A 21,064-nucleotide genomic window follows, 5' to 3' on the forward strand; every position below is an offset into this window, starting at 1 on the left:
TTTTGTGTGTGCTGACAAAAGTAAGAGTTGAACACTTTTTCATACAAGTTTTTTTTTTTTTTTTTTTTTTTCCTTCACACAAAATGTTTATCAGACAAACTGGGGCTTTATCAGCCATTTTCACCAGGGTTTATGGGTTGCACCTTCTGAAGAATCCACCCTCCCATGTTTCATCAGGACTTCGACAACAGACAGAAACGAGCATTTGCAATGCAATAGGTCTCGCGTTTGCTCGAGTTACAGCTATTAACGTTGTAAATTTCTAACTGGAACGTTCTTGCCACACAAACTGAAAATAAAAAGTAAAACAGTTGACATTAAGCAAGCTGATTCAAAGCGCTGCCATGAGCGCAAAGGAAAGAGACCAAAGGAAAAAAATTTGCTCTGAGTCCGTTATCGGCAATAGTGCAGCTATTCATGTAACAGGTTCGATGGCTGAGGTGGTCACAAAACCTCCCTAAGGAGGTGCAAACGTAAAGCATTTACCAATGAAAACAAGGATTTATGAAAGGAAAACCCATGAACGAGTGGTATGGGTGTGGTTAAAAGCCCAGATAGATACCAACACATTGGAAAAGCGGCGCTTGCACACTGCTATGCTCAACCTAAAAACGTGGAGGAGACCTATTGTGTGCAGCACTAATACTTTGGGTTAGGTGGTTGCTTATTTATGGTTGGCTTTCTTGGCCGTATCAGCTGTTTTCATTTATCTTGTGTTTGGCACTCTTCAGGAGCATAGCTTCTTCATCTTCCTTTTGATTGAATAACTTTCATTCCTCCATTTGCTCACTTCTGATAGACTTTTCTATCTGCATATTCCCTCAACTTTTGAATTCTCCCCTGATGTCAGCCCGGATCTGTAAAATCTTCAGCAGTACCCTTGAGTGCCGGTAGGTGACACGAGCGGCTCCCCACCAACTTCGATCCAAACTGGATGTGATGCGCACAAGCCTATGTAGGCGCTACCCATGTGTGCTGTCATCATTTTCTTTTTTTTTCGTGCCAACAGACCCATATCTGGAGCTATCCTTTGTCTCATTGAGCCATGTCTGCAAAACATTTCTACTGAAAATAATGTACAAGGGAAATAAGTCTGCTGTCAAATCTACAGGGTTTGAACTGTGTGGAATGTTGGAAAGAAATGTCTGAGACTGAGCCACATGTGGCTTTTCTGGGGCTCGCCCACCCCTCCAATATCCATCCCTCCCTCAATCCTCCTTGGCCTGCCATAGACAGCACCTCCTTTGATATGGTTATGCAGAGGACAGCAGAGGTTTTCAACTTTCCACTCAGGAAGTTAAAACCAAAGTCTAGTTCTGAGGCCCTGCACCCATCCAGTGAGGCTGTTGCACTCTTGAGTATGTGAGCCAACCCCTGCTCAGGCCCATCTGTGCATCGGCAAATCACCAGAGGCCATTGCCCTGCTCCTGGCGACCGAGCTGTCTCACCCAGCACCCCACTCCAGAGAGCCTTGTTTTGCAGGCTTTGGCCAGCAAGCTAAATTCAGACTTTTGTTTTCACCACTAGTCCCCCCACACAGGAAATCAAAGAGGATAGAGGCTCTTGTTAAGCAGATAGACATACTGTTAATAGCACCCTTCTCTGTGGGTTAAGGAAGGCTGCTGGATCTGCTCCTGGAGTTGGGACGGCTGGCAACCTCTGCTCCTCCTGAGGCACTTGAACCAGATCCAAACCTTGTACCCCTGACTCCTGACCATGAGTTGACACAGGAGAAAAGTGAACCGGAGGACTCGCCGGGGACTCGAAGACCTCTGTCAACGACAGTGCCATAGGAGCCGCAGGACTTTGAGGAGTGACCGTTGGACCGACCTCCCACGACGTACGGCGCCATCTCAAAGGGGACTGAGACTGATCCCTGGAGGAACGGCATTGAGAATCATGCTGGCGCCGCTTCTTATGCGACCTCAAGTACTTATGTGAAGAAGAGTCCCTCGCCTTAGATCTTCGATGACTCTTATGCTCCTCCTTAGCTTTTGCCAAGAAGAGCTTAGCCTCTCTCTCTCCCCTTCAAGGCCTTTGGGTTAATCTGCTGGGAGGACACGCACCCCTCCACGTCGTGGTCCGAGGATCTGATAGACATACGACCCCCTCAGTCATGACCAGGCTTAAAGCCTGATTTCTTTCGGTGGAGACATTGTAACTTGACAACAACTCCTTCGAAACAGTTCGAGAGCCAGGAAAAAAACATTTGCGTCAAAAGCGCATAAAAAAGGGAACTGACGTCAGCCCGCCAGCGAGGACTTCTTATTGCCACAATGACATCAGACGGAGTTGCGTGCCGAGCCGTGCAATTGTAACATCCTCGTCAACATGGAGAGCTGGGAAAAAATATTCAGTAGAATGCTGGTGCATTGGGAGAATTCATAAGGTGAGGAATCCACAGGTAGCTACTGTATCCACCAGAAAGTGTTACTGTTGGTAAGTAACTTGTTCTTCTCACCAATGCCACTCGACGTAGTGGCAATCCTTACCGGGTAAGACCTCCGTTGACTTCAGCCCAGGGTCACCGGATCTCAAGACACACATTGTTGTCAAAGCCTCAGTTGTTGTCAGGACATCACTCATTGATGTCGAACCATGCAGCACCAGTTAGGCCGATGTCAAGGCATGCATCACCTGAGAGGCCTCCCTTCACCACAAGACATCACTCATTGATGTGAGGGCATGATTCAACATCAAGGGCTCTGTCGAGCAAGGAATAGCACCACTTGATGTTGAGACACTTTTCAAAATGGCTGCGACCTTCGACATTAGAACAGGCTTGCCCTCAACGTCAAGGCACACACCGCCTATTTGTACGATGTCCACATCAAGACCAGCACAACCACTGTTGACTTCCCAGCCACTGTTGACAGCACAAAGAGATGAGAGGCTTTCACCTTTTTAGCCCAGTGTCTCAATCGAACAATACCCTCAACCCCAGGAGGGTGTTCTGTATCAACAGATGTTCAGATTGTGACAGTGCAACTACTAAATGTTGCATCTTGTGCACAGTCAGCACCCCTCCGGAGACCCCAATAAATGGTTCTCCTCGATGGTTGGACAGTCTGTGCCAGCAGAGGGTACAACAAAGTCCAGGATCAGACTACTCACGTACATACTCTCTATCCAGAGCTGCTTCACGCTCGCTATCACCAAAGCCAACAACGCCACCACTTCTCTTTTGACTTCCACATTACCTCAGGAGACTAATGCTCCTGTACCTAGATCACAAAGGAGATCCAGAACATCTCTAATGCATAGGTCAAGCTCCAGAATAACAAGGACCAGTCCAATTCTAGGTCCTGGCGATCTGTCTGATCCGGGTTGTGACATTGACATGGGTTTCCCACCTGGTCTTCATCCTCCAGGTCAGCAGCAAGAGACTACCCTCACTTACACACACTCCACCAGCAAGAGTATCTCCAATAGATGATCTATCAACGTTCAATGAAGTGTTGGTTTGAGGTGCAGCCAAGCTGAACATAAACATTCCTGCTCCCTCAACATCACAGTCATCTTTGCGACCTTGCACCATTGATCATCGTGGAGACCACCGCTTCCTCTAGTTCCAGGCCTTTTCCAACCGACTATGGACATTTTTTCCACCCGGCATCTGAGTAGCTCCATCGCGAATACTCAAAAGTAAAAAGCGCCTGATCAAGGTCCACTATTTTTTTTTTTAGATCTGATCCACCACCAGACTGATTATAGCCTCAGCAAGGAAAACACCTGCTGTAGCTGCTTCATCTTCTGTGCCTCCAGATAAAGACACGAGCACATGGATTCCTTGGGTAAGAAAATGTGTGGTAATTCCACTTCTTTCATGAAGGTGGGCAGTCAATCTACCTTGTTGGGGAGTTAACACCGGTCCCTATGGGACTCCCTTTCTCGCCTCACAGAGCAACTACCAAAGAGAGACTGGCAAGATTTCCAGGCGATACAGCAGGTATCGAACCAGATGCCTCTGATCTGGCTGAGCAAGGATATTCACATGGAATATGTGCCAGAAGGTCCTCCTGGCTTTGCCTTACAGGCCTCAAACTAGAAGCACAACACTGTATTTTAATCCTGCTGTTCACAGGAAACTCACTCTTCAGGATGCGTGCAGATGATGAAATGGCCAAAATGAAAGCCGAACTTGATAGGCTGAAAGCAGTCAGCGTGTAAAAGCAAAACAATTTCCACCTAAAATGCAGACCGTACAATTGACCTTTTTCAGCAGAGGTTTCAATCCCCTCATTGACCTCCACAGCAAAACACAAGCATTCCCGGTCTCATTTCCACCCTCGCAGACTGGGTAGAGGAAGAAGAGTTAACCGTCAGCAACCAGATTCCTTCAAGATGCCAGCCAAGCAATGAATTCCTGCTTCCCTTTTAACTGCTATCCACTGGTGAGAAGTATCACAATGACAATTGGGTCTTGAACATTGTACAGAATGACTACTCCTCTAAAAGCTCGAGTCCCCTCCCTCTGGCTTACCACCTGCAAAAACTTCAGGTTCTCAATGGGCCCTCTTGCTTGAAGAAGTCACTAGTCTGCTTCGAAAAGAGGCCGTAGAAGAAGTCCCCCGTTCCCAAAGAGGGATAGGAGTGTACCACTAGTAAAGAGTGTTCCTAGTAAAGAAAAAAGGCACAAACAAGCAATTTAAACCCATTCTGGACCTATGACTATTAAAAAAAAAAAAACAATTACGCAAAAAAAATTCAAGATGCTGGCCCTTCACCAGATATGCCTTCAACTCCATCAAGGGGGCTGGATGTTTTCCATCAGCCTGTTGGATGCATATTTCCACATTACAATCGCACTAAAACATCAGACACTTCTGCACTTCACCATGGCATTCAAGCATTACCAGTACAAGGTACTGCCGTTTCGCCTCAATCATCTCGCGCATTCTCGAAGGGCATGGCTGTAGTAGCAGCATCCTTGCAAAGGTGAAAGACTTTCTTCTATCCCGATCTAGACAATTGACTTCTAACCAGTTCCTTCAAGGCCAAAATAAAAATTTTCAGTCTGTAAAGGTTGGGGCTTCAGGTCAATTTGCAAAAATCCATACGAAAGCCCACACAAAGCTTCCACTATCTGGGAGAAACCCTGGACACAAAAGCCGCAAGAGTGTCCTTTGGAAGAGAAATTATACTCAATGAAACTGCAGTGTTGCAATCTCCTGCGCACTCTGCATCCAACAGCCTGATAAGTGGCGTCTCTTCTGGGATCGATGGCCTATTGCATCTTCATTGTCCTCCATGCCAGGCTGCACATGAGACCTCTACAACAGTCTGGAGGATCAGTGGAGTCGGTTCTCAGTTCCCTGGGAGGAGAAATTGACTCTGTCGCAAGAAGGAAAGGAATCAATGACGCAATCTGCTGGTAGGAGTACTTTTCCAACAGGATCTTTCCACGCAAACTCTCCTCACAGATGCCAGGTGGTGTGCCTACAAGGGTCCTGTACAGACACAAGGCATGTGGTCAGAGAGAGAACAGCACTATCACATCAACATGCTGGAGTTGAGGACTGTCCGTCCAGCCCTCAAGTTATATCACTCAATACAAACCAGCTCTCTCCTGGTCCAGACAGACCACACAACCACAATGCAAATTTTGAACAGACAAGGAGGCATTCCCTCTTGTCCCCTGCCTCTAGAAGTGCTGACCATCTGGAAATGGCTAATAGCCAGTAACTTGACAGTTTTTGCCATTCACCTGCCAGGAGTCCAGAAAACTCTGGCTCTTCTTCGCCAAAGCACAAGATTGGGTTCTGCATGACAATGTCAATGAGGACATCTTTCAAGAGTAGGGACATCCACAAATAGACCTGTTTACAGACAAACACAACAATGTTGAGAATTTGCATCCAGGTTCTCCCAACCAGGAACAAAAGGAAATGTCCTTTTGATAAATTGGTTCCGGAAAATGTTTTTACACGTTCCCCCTGATCCTGACTGTGATCCACAGCTTTACAGATTCAGTACCAAGGTGATCCTCTTAGCCCCGGAATGGCCTTGCCAGTAGTAATCCCCGGATCTCCCTCACCAGAAAGCCCACACAGGACAGATGTTCCACCCCCAACCTTCCCTCTCTGAGCTTGACTGCATGGCTTGTGAATTCCTCCAATATGGGCATGTAGGCCTCTCAGTGGAATGCATGAATATTCTTACAGTCCAAAAGACCCTCTACCAGACTCCGTTACCAGTTCAAGTGGCAAAGGTTCTATGTGTGGTGCATCCTGAATGCTTTTCATTCAATTCTGGGACAGGAGGATATCATATTTCCTTATCTGCTCCACTTAACAAAATCTGGTCTACAGTTGCCATCCGAGAGTACATCTAGCAGCTATCGCTGCTTACAGAAATTCACCCACTCAGGCTTAATTTTTAGGTTTTGCGTGGGTGGCACACGCCTGCACGATGCGCTTGTGAAGTCTTTTGTTAACAAAACAAAAAAAATCTCAAAAGGGTCTTAGAACCCACCCACCCTGTTCTTACCATTTGTAGGCTTCCTGGTCACTCACGGTTTCAGGCTTCTTATTGGTCGGCAGCGTCGGGGGCATGTCAGCAAGTTTCACTTCCACTTTCTTCTGCTGTTTCTTGGACTCTGGTCCAAGTACAGTTTCAGGCTGGCAGCCATTCGTTGGCAGGCATTGCCCTTCCACTGCTACATGCTTCTCAAGAATTTTTTTTTTTTTTAAATTGTGCGCCATCTCGCACAGTAGTGGCATGTATGCCACTCATGCGTCACCATGACTCTAATCCCTACTTGCCCCGGTCTTACGATGTAAAAGCAGTAAAGTGCGAATGGCTTCTGTGGGGGGGGTGGGGTAGAAATCCATTGGGGCATGTGATAAGTGACACTCATGTATGTCTAGGATGCAGCTCAGGACTCGGAAGGGTGGAGACCAGTTAAGTGCTGCTTTCCTGGTCAGTTTCAGTCTCCGGCTGCTGTCACGTGCCTAGCCCTGGATCTGAGCAAGAAACCTCCGGTGAAGAACTTTATTTGTGATTTTAAGTTGCTGGGTCAGCTGGCTTGACTGGGCAGAGCTGAAAGAGGACATCAGTCTGAGTGGAAACATGCAAGCTCAGCAGTGTTTAAAGCTTGGAGGACTGCACTCTCCGCCACTTGTTTTTAGGGACCCAGGCTGTGCTTGAGAGATGTCTTCCGGTGTCGTCCTTGAGCTCTTCAAACAACATGGCTGAAGGTATACAAAACAGTGCTATGACGTAGCCATCGTTGAGCGCATTATTATAGTGTTTTATTTATTTTTTATATGTTCTTATTTTTACTTTCAGCCATGTTACAGCATGAAAAACAAAGACAGTGGATTCCGTGAAACCTATTGGCTTTGCCAATGCTTGTTTCAAATGCCTGTAGTGAACGATTTTCTAGAAGGCCTGAAAAGTTTTTCCACCTATGCGTTCCCCCCTCTTCTCCGTGGGAATTCAATGTGGTCCTGTCAAGACTGAAGGTTCTGCGTTTTAAACCTATACATAACACCTCACATGGAAAACTGCTTTCCTAGTAGCAATTGCTTCAGCACATAGTCATCAAGATCCAGGCTTTATGTACTAATGAACCTTACACTGTTTTTCATGCTGAGTAGTCATGAGGGCCCATCCTAGTTTTCTCCCTAAAGTGGTTTCCAATTTTCACATCAACCAGACAATTTCTCTTCCCAGGTTTTTTTTCTTAATCCTTCCACTCCAGTGTTAGATTCTTTAGAGCTAAAACAAGTCCTCATATTTTTACTTAGTCAGATTGTCTACTGTCTTAGGTCATATCTATTTGTCAATGGGGGAAGGAGTTCAAGACTGTTTTGTTTGGAAGAGCCGTGTCTTGAGCTTCCTTCGGAAGTACATGAGGGAGGTGGAGGTTCTGAGGTGTTTACAGTTCCTTGTACTCATTTTTGGCCTTACCAATGCACCTTGAGTGTTCACGGAAGTGATTGTCATGGTAGCAGCACATCTTCGGATGTTGAGATTTCCAGTCTTTCCCTACCTTGACAAATAATTGTTGAAGGCAGCTTCCAGTCGGAAAGTACCTCCAGACAAGGGAGAACCTCATGACATTCTTGTGGTTCACTATGTGCGGAAATCACCCCGACTCCTTCTGTGATGCTCCCCTATCACTTGGACCATTCAGGGCACGGTTCAATATCACACCTGTTTTCGGGAGAAGAGAATCCAAGACGTGCAGGATAAGATCCCAAAGTTCCAGCCTCTATCCTGAATCTGTGAGAGGACTCTAAGGCTGCTGGCCCTGATGGACTCCTGTATTCTGCCGGTCATTCACGCCAGATGGCATATGCAGGCTCTGCTGTGGGATCTGAAGTCTAGTGGGCAAAGCACCAAAGGGCAGCTTGCCAGCCTAGCTCAGAATTTGGAGGAGACTGCACAAGATCAGCAGTGGTAGCTGCAGGACTGCAATTGGGTCAGTGACAGACCCCTGTCCCTACCCCACCCAGATCTCAGTGGTGCCCGATGCATTGCTTCTAGATTGGGGAGGCAGAGATGACAAAGGTGGTGATCGGGAGGGTTTCATTTCTAGGGGAAACCCTGCTCCATAGCAACCTTCGGGAGCTGAGCAATCAGTTTAGTGTAGAAAACCTTCTTGACTTCCACTAAAGGGAAGCTGATGCTGGTGGTAACAGAGGACGCCACTGCCATGTGATACTGCCACAAGTGGGGTGGAGGTTGTGGAACCTGTGTCAGGTTTTGCATCTCTGGATGTGGCTAGACCGCCAGAGAATTTTTCTGGTGACACTATCTGGTAGGTTCTGCAGATTACAGAGCAGATGCACCAAGCCGTTGATGCCTTTCAGATCACGAATGTCCGTTACATTCAGGAGTGGCTCAGTCTTTTCTGTGGATGGGGAGAGCCCTGGCTCAATCTTTTTGCCTATGCTGATAAATTGCAATGTCAACACTCTTGTATCTTTCCGCTGCGTCTTTTGTTTTTGTCCCAAACGAGAGTTTGACTCTTGTATGCCTTCCTGCCAATATTTCTCCTGCCTAGAGTTATCGAAAAGATCAGGAACGACTGGGCCCCAGCTGGGCACAGACATTATGGTATCCTATGGCATATAATTTCTTCTCCAATCTGACTGCCTCTTCAGGAGGATCTCCTGTCAAAGTACCAGGGCAGAGTTCTGCACCCAAACCTACAGCTCCATGCTTTGAGTTTAGTGGCAACCGTGGAGTGCTTTTGACCTTCCTCCCGAAGTTGTGGATGTTCTCTTGGCAGCCAGGCACTCCTCAACCAAATCTGTGTACGAATTGCCATTGGGATAAGTTTGTGAACTGGTGCACTGCTGAACAGTGACCCACTCCATGCCAGAATGTCCAATGTTCTGTTTGTGTTGTCCCACGTTCAGCACGGCATTGCATTGGACACTATTGAAGGGTACCTGTCTACTCTTCAAGCCTTCTTGCTGTTACTGAACCGGCTATCATTGTTTCAATCCCCCAATGTGATGAAGTTCCTCAAAGGGTTACAATGTATTTTCCCTCATTTTCATTTATGTCCCAAAGGGACTTAAATTAGGTCCTCACATTCTATGTATGTCTTTTGAGCCCCTCCACCGTTCTCTCACGCTTCTTACCCTTAAAGTTTTTCTATAACAACGGCATGATGGTCAGTGAGTTGAGGGGGGGCTTGGCTTCTTTCTGACGCTCCTTTCTCTCTCACCTCACCTCACCTCACCCTCTGGATTATAGAACCTGACACTGGAAGGAGGTGAGACCCAGTCCGGGGACCGGGTCGCGGCATTTTGGCCCCCGACTGGCGGGCCGACACCTGGGGGCCCGGCTGGCGTCGCTTGGGGGGCGCAGAGAGGTGGGGCCTACCGTTGCGGGACCCCGGGCTCCACGGCGCCTACATGCTGGGGGTCACCCTGGGGGCCTGGAGGTGGCCATCTGAGACCCAGGTGTGGTCGGTCCCCGGGGATCGGAGCAAAGGAGACGTCCTGACGTGGAGGGTGACCGGTGAGAGCTCCGCGGCCCGGCGCGCTGGATCGGGAGAGTAAAGGGCTTTTCCCTGCACACCCCGCGAAACAACTTACCCACTGCCGACGATCTGAGAGTGGGCTGACGGAGGTTTTGCAGCAGATCGTATGAAGATTGCAGGGATCAAGAATCGAACGACAGGAGGTGAACCTGCCCAAATCGAGGTGAGCGGCGCTGCCCTGCGACCAGTACAACAGGGGAGATAGCAAGAACCCAATATTATAGCGGAGACCGGGGATATAGCGCCAGAGACGACCTGCCCTGTCCCATTAAGGGGGCTAGATTAATAGACCAGCACCTGCGGCCCGGCTGCCCCTATCAGAGAGGCACTGAGAGGCGCAACCTCAAACCTAAGGACTCTGGAATTTGTAGTGCGCTGCACCCGGGTGCTAGCTGCTACCCAGAAGGGACTGACAGCCCCGTCTACTGGAGAAGCCAACCTATTGTCCAAAGGCGACGGAACAACACCAGAGCGATCTCTAGACTGGCATAAAAACAATCACAGACACCGGCTGTTGGCTCATGAAAGGACACAGCATCTTCATCTTGACACCGGACTAAAACACAATCTCCTTATCGAAGTAACCATTGCCCTCCCAAGCTAAAAGAAATAAAAAAAGCGATCTGATAATTGTTAGCATCGGTGGCAAACTGCTCTGTTCAGTGGCATGTGTAGCTGCAGATACACATGCTGTGCATAGTCCGCCGTCTGGTGTTGGGTCCGAGTGTTACAAGTTGTTTTTCTTCGAAGAAGTCTTTTCAAGTCACGAGACCGAGGGACTCCTCCTACTTTGGTTCCATTGCGCATGGGCGTCGACTCCATGTTAGATTGTTTTTTTTTTTTTTTTCGCCATCGGGTTCGGACGTGTTCCTTTTCGCTCCGTGTTTCGGGTCGGAAAGTTAGTCAGAATCAACGGAAAATTCATCGGTATTGTTTCGTTCGGTATCGGGTTAGATTAGAGTCGACACTGAATCCAGAAGAGCTCCGGTAGCCCTTCGGGGTAATTTCGATTCCCCCGTCGGGGCCTGGTCGGCCCGACCGCGTGCAACATCAAGACTGATGGAACGGACCCCGTTCCGATTCTGTCCTAAATGCCACAGTAAATATCCCTATACAGACCAACATTTGGTCTGTAACTTGTGCCTGTCACCCGAGCACAAAGAAGAGACGTGTGAGGCCTGTCGAGCGTTTCGGTCGAGAAAAACGCTTCGAGACCGAAGAGTCAGAAGGTTACAGATGGCGTCCACGCCGACAGGACAACAAAGGGTCGAGGAAGAGGGAGAAGAAGAAGCATTCTCCATCCACGAATCCGATTCGGAAGAATTCGACGTCGAAGAAACCGTGAGTAAGACGTCGAAACAAACATCACAGGGGAAAACAGACCAAGCCCAGGGGACGCCACTGCCGACAGGCCATGGCTCAACCCATAAAGTAGGTGACCGTCCATCGGCACCGAAGAAGGGCGAGACGGTGCCGAGATCGTCCGACTCAGGTCGAGACACGGGCACGCAGCAATCTCGGGACCGAGAAGGTGCCGCGGAAAAGGGTCGACACCGAGATAGCGGCACCGAAGCTGCTCGACACAGAGATAGCGGCACCGAAGATGGTCGACACTGAGAGGGTGCGACGCCGAAAGAGGAAAATCTCGTCGGAGCCGAAAATAACAAAAGGCAAAGTTTCGGTGCCAAAACGCACAGCAACCGAACCGAAAGCCAGTTCCTACTCAGAGGAACAATCACTGTCCTCCCAACTTCAAAAACACAGGTTTGAGGAGGAATTACAAACAACAGCTGTAGATCACACGCAAAAGCGGATCTTTATACAAAGTGGTACAGGGAAGATCAGCACCCTTCCCCCAGTCAGAAGAAAAAGGAAACTAGATTTCCAACAACAAGAAACAACACCACAAGCAAAAGTGGTGAAGAAGGTAACTCCACCACCTCCGGCACCTCCTATATCACCGGCACAGACTCCGTCACAATCACCAGCTCATACCACCATGAGCCAAGATGACCAGGACGCATGGGATCTCTGACGCCCCAGTATCGGACAATAGCCCTGAGTCGTACCCCACTAAGCCCTCACCACCTGAGGACAGTACAGCGTATGCTCAGGTAGTGGCTAGGGCAGCAGAGTTTCATAACATATCGCTACATTCAGAGCCTATCGAGGATGACTTCCTTTTTAACACCCTGTCCTCCACCCATAGCAATTATCAAAGCCTTCCTATGCTCCCTGGAATGCTAAGGCACGCTAAACAAATCTTTAAGGAGCCAGTTAAAAGCAGAGCAATAACCCCAAGGGTGGAGAAGAAATACAAGGCACCACCCACAGACCCTGCTTTTATTACATCACAACTGACACCAGATTCAGTTGTCGTAGGAGCAGCTCGTAAAAGAGCCAACTCGCACACATCAGGCGACGCACCACCTCCAGACAAGGAGAGTCGAAAGTTTGATGCAGCCGGGAAAAGGGTTGCAGTACAAGCTGCAAATCAGTGGCGCATCGCCAACTCGCAGGCACTCCTAGCGCGATATGACAGAGCCCATTGGGACGAGATGCAGCATCTCATCGAACACCTCCCAAAAGAATTCCAAAAACAGGCAAAACAAGTGGTTGAAGGACAGAACATTTCCAACAACCAAATCCGTTCTTCTATGGATGCAGCAGATACAGCTGCAAGAACAATAAATACTGCTGTAACAATAAGGAGGCACGCATGGCTGCGCACATCCGGCTTCAAACCCTAGATACAGCAGGCAGTGCTTAATATGCCGTTCAATGAACAACAATTGTTTGGCCCAGAAGTGGACACTGCAATTGAAAAATTAAAGAAAGACACTGATACAGCTAAAGCCATGGGCGCACTCTATTCCCCGCAGGGCAGAGGCACATTTGGCACATTTCGTAAAACCACTTTCAGAGGAGGGTTTCGAGATCAAGCCACACAAGCCAGCACCTCACAAACAACACCGCCTACCTACCAGGGACAATACCAAAGGGGAGGCTTTCGAGGCCAATACAGAGGGGGCCAATTCCCAAGAAACCGGGGAAAATTTCAAGGTCCGAAAACCCCTCAAAACAAGCAGTGACTCACAGGTCACTCAACCCCTTCACATAGCACAAGTGGGGGAAGACTAAGCCAGTTCTACAAATCTTGGGAGGAAATAACAACAGACACTTGGGTCTTAGCAATTATCCAACATGGTTATTGCATAGAATTTCTCCAACTCCCTCCAAACGTCCCACCGAAAACACACAATATGTCAAAACAGCATTTAGACCTTCTAGGACTAGAAGTTCAGGCATTACTGCAAAAAGACGCAATAGAATTAGTACCAGGTCCACAAAAGAACACAGGAGTTTACTCACTGTACTTTCTAATACCCAAAAAAGACAAAACTCTAAGACCAATATTAGATCTCAGAACACTAAACACCTACATCAAATCAGACCACTTTCACATGGTGACATTACAAGACGTAATCCCACTGCTGAAACAGCAAGACTACATGACAACATTAGATCTAAAGGATGCGTATTTCCATATACCGATTCATCCCTCGCACAGGAAATACCTAAGGTTCGTATTCAAAGGAATACACTACCAATTCAAAGTGTTGCCATTCGGAATAACAACAGCGCCTAGAGTCTTTACAAAGTGTCTAGCAGTAGTAGCTGCACACATCAGAAGGCAGCAAATACACGTGTTCCCGTACCTAGACGATTGGCTAATCAAGACCAACTCGCTAACAAAGTGTTCACACCACACAGACTATGTTATACAAACCCTTTACAAGCTGGGTTTCTCCATCAACTATGCAAAGTCACAGCTTGTGCCGTGTCAAACACAGCAATACTTAGGAGCGACAATCAACACAACAAAAGGGATAGCCACTCCAAGTCCACAAAGGGTTCAAAATTTTCACAAGGTGATACAAGCCATGTATCCAAATCAAATGATACATGCAAAAATGGTATTAAAACTCCTAGGCATGATGTCCTCATGCATAGCCATTGTCCCAAACGCAAGATTGCACATGCGGCCCTTACAACAGAGCCTAGCATCACAATGGTCACATGCACAGGGTCAACTTCTAGATCTGGTGTTGATAGACCGCCAAACAAACATCTCGCTTCTATGGTGGAACAGTACAAATTTAAACAAAGGGCGGCCTTTCCAAGACCCAGTGCCACAATACGTGATAACAACAGATGCTTCCATGACAGGGTGGGGAGCACACCTCAATCAACACAGCATCCAAGGACAATGGGACGTACATCAAAGAAAGTTTCATATAAATCACCTAGAACTGTTAGCAGTATTTCTAGCATTGAAAGCATTCCTACCCATGATATCCCACAAATACATTCTTGTCAAAACAGACAACATGACGACAATGTATTATTTAAACAAACAGGGGGGACACTCTCGACACAGTTGTGTCTCCTAACACAAAAAATATGGCATTGGGCAATTCACAACCACATTCGACTAGTAGCACAATTTATTCCAGGGATCCAGAACCAGCTAGCAGACAATCTCTCTCGGGATCACCAACAGGTCCACGAATGGGAAATTCACCCCCAAATCCTGAACAATTACTTCCAAATTTGGGGAACACCTCAAATAGATCTATTTGCAACAAAAGAAAACGCAAAATGCCAAAACTTCGCATCCAGGTACCCACACCGGCAATCCCAAGGCAATGCTCTATGGATGAATTGGTCAGGGATATTTGCGTACGCTTTTCCCCCCTCTCCCTCTCCTTCCATATCTGGTAAACAGATTGAGTCAAAACAAACTCAAACTCATACTGATAGCACCAACATGGGCAAGACAACCTTGGTATACCACACTACTAGACCTGTCAGTAGTACCTCATGTCAAACTACCCAACAGGCCAGATCTGTTAACACAACACAACACAACACAAACAACAGATCAGGCATCCAAACCCTGCATCGCTGAATCTAGCAATTTGGCTCCTGAAATCCTAGAATTTGGACACTTGAACCTCACACAAGAATGTATGGAGGTCATAAAACAAGCTAGAAGGCCATCCACTAGACACTGCTATGCAAGTAAATGGAAAAGATTTGTTTGTTACTGCCATAATAATCAAGTCCAACCATTGCATGCATCTCCAAAAGATGTAGTAGCATATTTACTACATCTACAAAAAGCAAATCTAGCTTTTAATTCCATAAAAATACATCTCGCAGCAATATCTGCTTACCTGCAGATTACTCATTCAACTTCCCTATTCAGAATACCGGTCATTAAAGCGTTTATGGAGGGCCTAAAGAGAATAATACCACCAAGGACACCACCTGTTCCTTCATGGAACCTCAACATTGTCTTGACAAGGCTCATGGGTCCACCTTTCGAACCCATGCATTCTTGTGAAATGCAATACTTAACGTGGAAAGTTGCATTTCTCATTGCCATTACATCTCTAAGAAGAGTGAGTGAAATTCAGGCATTTACTATACAAGAACCATTTATTCAAATACACAAAAATAAGGTAGTTCTAAGAACCAACCCAAAATTCTTACCAAAGGTCATCTCACCGTTCCACTTAAATCAAACAGTAGAATTGCCAGTGTTCTTTCCACAGCCAGACTCAATAGCTGAAAGAGCACTACATACATTAGACATCAAAAGAGCACTAATGTACTACATTGACAGAACAAAACTAATTAGGAAAACAAAACAACTATTTATTGCATTTCAAATACCTCATACAGGAAATCCAATATCAAAACAAGGTATAGCTAGATGGATAGTTAGGTGCATCCAAACCTGCTATCTTAAAGCAAAGAGACAGCTGCCTATTACACCAAAGGCACACTCAACCAGAAAGAAAGGTGCTACCATGGCCTTTCTAGGAAATATTCCAATGAACGAAATATGTAAGGCAGCAACATGGTCTACGCCTCACACATTTACTAAGCACTACTGTGTAGACGTGTTATCTGCACAACAAGCCACAGTAGGTCAAGCTGTACTAAGAACTTTATTTCAAACTACTTCCACTCCTACAGGCTGAACCACCGCTTTTTGGGGAGATAACTGCTTACTAGTCTATGCACAGCATGTGTATCTGCAGCGACACATGCCACCGAACGGAAAATGTCACTTACCCAGTGTACATCTGTTCGTGGCATTAGTCGCTGCAGATTCACATGCGCCCACCCGCCTCCCCGGGAGCCTGTAGCCGTTTGGAAGTAATCTTCAACATTTGTACATTTGTAAATATATTACTTTAACATTCATTTTGTACATACTTAGTCATTCCATTGCATGGGCACTATTACTAACATACACAACTCCAACCTCACCCTCTGCGGGGAAAACAATCTAACATGGAGTCGACGCCCATGCGCAATGGAACCAAAGTAGGAGGAGTCCCTCGGTCTCGTGACTCGAAAAGACTTCTTGGAAGAAAAACAACTTGTAACACTCCGACCCAACACCAGACGGCGGACTATGCACAGCATGTGAATCGGCAGCGACTAATGCCACGAACAGATGTACACTGGGTAAGTGACATTTTCCTTCTCTCACAAGTAGCCTGCGTCCACCTAAAGGTAAACTGCTGAAAGTGAGCACACCTGCTGTCTTCCACAGTGGGCAAAATGAGCAGACGTCGTGATACCAACAGCACCAGGGATCTTCCAACCAGGGCTCCATCAGAGCAAGAGAACCTGAGGAAATCTCCTTCAAGGGAGGGAAGAGAGCCTGGAGAACCTACCCTGCAGGACGTGATGCAGGCCATCACTGCCTCCAGAGAAAATAGACTCCCTGGCGTCTGACATTTCGGTACTAAGGGACGACCATCGCCGCCTAGCAGAGAGGGTGGGCACCACAGAAAAACAGATGGAGGCACTAAAGCCTGAGATAAAAGACAATTCAAAAATATTGCGTCAAATGGAGAAACGGATTAGAGAACTAGAGTTAAGAGCTGAAGATGCCGAAAATAGATCGCAGCGAAATATCAGAATCATAGGACTACCGGAAAGATCTGAGGGAGCCAACATGGTAGACTTTCTTGAAAAGTGGCTCAGGGAAAACGTGGCAGTTGAATGCCTTTCCCAGTTCTTCGCAGTGGAGAGAGCCCACAGGGTTCCTGTGCGTCCGCCCCCGCCAGGCACCCCTGCTAGACCAATAATAGCCAGACTGCTACATTACAGGGACCACCTACTAACTCAAAGTAGGAAAAAGGAGACTGTACGTTCGACAATCACGTGGTCCGAAATTTTCCCCGACTTCTCCCGAGAGGTACAGAGACAGAGAGCCTCCTTCAGGGCCAAACAGAAACTCCGCACCATGGGGGTTCAATATGGGATGCTATTTACGCCCAAACTACGAATAATGACTGCAGCAGCAACACAGTTCAACACGGCAGATGAGATATGGGGCTGGATCGACAAACAACCATCCGGAGTAACAAATCACAGCCCAGTAAAAGCGCCATTTAAATCGCAAAGGAAAGACTAATCTCAGCAACTCTTTTAGACGAACCAGTCCATCCCCACTAGAAATTCTAAATGATCGTCAAAAAGCAGTGGAGGCCGCTGCTTCTCTCAGCTGTTCAGAACAGGGCTTGCCTAAGCAATACCAAGATGACATGGATCAATCGGAATCAGAACAAGAATCAGAACACTTGCTTGCATCCGACAGAAGGGGCCCCGGAGGTGACCCCAGGAACTTCAGACAATATCATCTGACGAACAAACTTGAGCCACAAACACTGAATGGTAATTTTCCGAACCCAAAATCAGTAAACGGAATACAGCGCCTGTACCTGGGACCGCACCATATAAATGGACCACAGTTATCCGCCTGACAACTCACACCTGTACTGAACATAATCTTGGAGTCGTGGAATCCCAGAATGCTTACCACCGGGGGGTTGAGGAGGGGCCGCCTTGCTGAGCTTCGGATTCCACCACGGAGCACCCCCCCCCACGTTGTTGGACAGGTTAACGTTTTCACACAAGTTTGGGGGAGAGAGGTTTTGACTTTTGTCCTGGGGATGGGGAGTTGGGTAACTACTTTGTTGGGGGATTATCTGGGGTTAAATAATTCACTGAGAACCCTTACGAAAAATGCAGAACTGAACAAGGGACTATGTTGGCATGACAGGGTATTCAATGAAGCAGGGTCATCAGAATCATTACCTGATTAGGGGAACAAACGCATCAGCATTACAACACCCAAACCATACAAGTTCCTTACATGGAACATCAGAGGTATGCACTCAATGGTTAAGAGATATAAGATATCATCATACTTGCAAAGGAGGGGTATTCAAATAGCCATGCTCCAAGAAACCCACTTAACATCAGCAGAGGGCAAGGCCTTGCAGAGAAGATGGAGGGGTCAGGCATTCTATACCACCTACTCAGCATACTCGAGGGGCACCCTGATCTGGATCCGGGCGCGGGTCCCTTTCCAACTGACGGATAACCACATAGACCCCGAGGGGAGGTTTGTGGCGATCAAGGTCAGGCTAGAGGGGAGAGAACTGGCTCTGATCAATGTTTATGCTCCCAACACAGATCAAGGTGAATTCTTCACACGTCTATCTAGCTTGCTAGCGCCATACTTAAATCACTAGTAATAGTTGGGGGTGATTTTAATTGTGAAAGCGACCTCAATGCAGATAGATCACATCTTCCCTGCCACAATCCCCATTGGTGAGAACGGCGCAACAGTTCTCTACCTGGCAAACGAACTGGGGCCTTACAGATGCCTGGCGTAAATTACACCCTAAGGTTAGGGACTTCTCCTTTTTTCTCTAGCCTTCATGAACTGCATGTAAGATTAGACTTATTTCTATGCTCACCAGATATACATACATTAATATCAAACACAGAGTATTTGTCCCGCACAATATTGGACCATAATCCCCTGCTGTTATCGCTGAAATGGGGTTCCTCCATCCCCTGTATACCCACGTGGATACTCGGGTCTGAATTATTGGAGGATGCTCCCTTCCCCGCCGAACTCCGCCAATGAATGTTACAATATTTCGAAGATGACACTACGGCATCCAATACACTGATAGAATGGGATGCCTTTAAGACAGTAATAAGGGGGAAGTGCATAGCCGAGACAGTAGGAATATGTAGAACTTAACTGGGCGATACAGAGCGAGACAAAATTAAATTAAGAGAGGCTGAGAAAGATAGGCCTGGGAATCCACAACTACAAACCCCAATACAAGAACTCAGGGCTGAAGTAGCACACTGTGTCGACCGCCTTAGATGCTTTGATCATAAAAACTACCTCACAAGGGCCCATGGCGACAGAGAGAAGGAGGGCAAACTCCTTGTCTGGGTGGTCTCGCAATCTGAAAGATTCCCCCCCCCCCCACACATGACCCCCCCACTCCCACCCATAATGAACCTGGTCTCGGAGACAGGGACCCAACTGCGTGAACCAGAACAGATTAATGCCCAGTTTTTGTCATTCTATGAGAAACTATATAAAAAAGGACTCAACTTAAACAGAGAACAAACTGAAAACTACTTAACGACACAAAACCGGAAACCCTGGGAACCAATACCCACAGACTCACTAGAGGAAGAGCATCACACTAGAAGAGATTAATGAAGCCATGAAAGGACTGGCAGGGGGGAAAATCACCCGGAACTGATGGCCTCCCCGCTGAGTTTAATAAAACCTTTGCTGGAATCCTCTCTCCCAGGCTAGAAAAAATGTTTAAATGCGCCAGAGACCAAGGCCTCCTGCCTGAATCCTCTTGAGAAGCGGTCATAGTCCCCCTTCTTAAGCCTGGCAAGGAGCCAACAGGAGTGGGGGGGGGGCGTATAGACCCCTCTCTATGTTGATCCTTGATTACAAAATCCTTAGCAAGACCCTGGCATCCAGACTTCTCCCACTGATGCCCTCTTTAATACATCCAGACCAGGCAGGTTTCATACCAGGGCGTAATACAGCCGGGAATATTCGTAGATTAATTGCCATCATGAGAGACAAAGCCCCCATCGCTGGGACCCCGGGTATCCTGGCAGGAGATATTGAAAAAGCCTTTGATAGCTTAGACTGGGATTTCCTTTATAAAGTCATGTCCAAACTCGGAATAGGACCTGGATACATCTCATGGGTGAAATTATTATATATTGACCCCTCAGCTAGAGTCCGCACGGGGCACATAATATCTCACAGATACAAAGTGGAACGTGGGACAAGACAAGTTTGCCCTCTTTCCCCTCTGCTGTTCGCTTTGGCAATGGAACCACTGGCCACCACGGCCAGGGCAGGTCAGGGAGGACCAGGTATCCTCGTCAGAAACGAGAGACATCATATAGCCCTTTACGCAGACGACCTCCTGATTTTCTTGGACGACATCCAAAGGGATTTACCTCTAGCACAGCTAATGCTAAACAACTTTGAAAGCCACGCAGGCCTAAAAGTAAATTGGGACAAAACAGGCTTGTTCCCTCTTACAAGACAGCAACTACCACCCCTGAATCTGGGTCTGGTCAGATGGATACCAGACAGGCTCCCATACCTGGGAGTGAAAGTCTATCACGACTCCAGGGATATTTTTGATGGAAATTTACGCGGCGCTATCTGTTCCATAAAAACCTGCATGACATTCTGGCAAACACTGCCAATATCAGTGACAGGGCGAATTGCGATTCTTAAAATGATTGTACTGCCGCGATTGCTATATCATTTCTCAGCTCTCCCAATTTGGATTCCTAAATCCTTCTTTAGGGAATTAAACACAATAGTAAGCTCATTTATATGGGGTAAAGACAGGAAGAGAGTGGCTTTGACAAAACTCCAAAGACAGTCGACAGCCGGGGGATTGGCAACACCAGATTTCAAGTCCTATTATATTGCAGCACAACTACAGTGGCTGGCACTCTGGATCTCGAACAGATTGTTGGCAACAACAAATGCAAAAAATTCCACCCCACAGGGGACCAGACTATTTGAAATACTCTTGGGATCTCCTAGAGACGAGAAGCAAGACAGTCCAAAACTAAAAATACTAACCAAGTGCTGGAAAAACTTTTTAG

The 21,064-nt window shown here is 47.2% G+C and overlaps 1 protein-coding gene across 1 annotated transcript in view; it reads left to right on the top strand.

Moving 5' to 3' along the window:
* The window catches only part of UBE2D2 (ubiquitin conjugating enzyme E2 D2), a 131,728-nt gene that overhangs the window by 73,826 nt on the left and 36,838 nt on the right, over positions 1-21,064 (top strand). The window lies entirely within an intron of this gene.

The sequence above is a fragment of the Pleurodeles waltl genome, chromosome 7, assembly GCF_031143425.1.
Source record: "Pleurodeles waltl isolate 20211129_DDA chromosome 7, aPleWal1.hap1.20221129, whole genome shotgun sequence".
Taxonomy (NCBI): Eukaryota; Metazoa; Chordata; class Amphibia; order Caudata; family Salamandridae; genus Pleurodeles; species Pleurodeles waltl.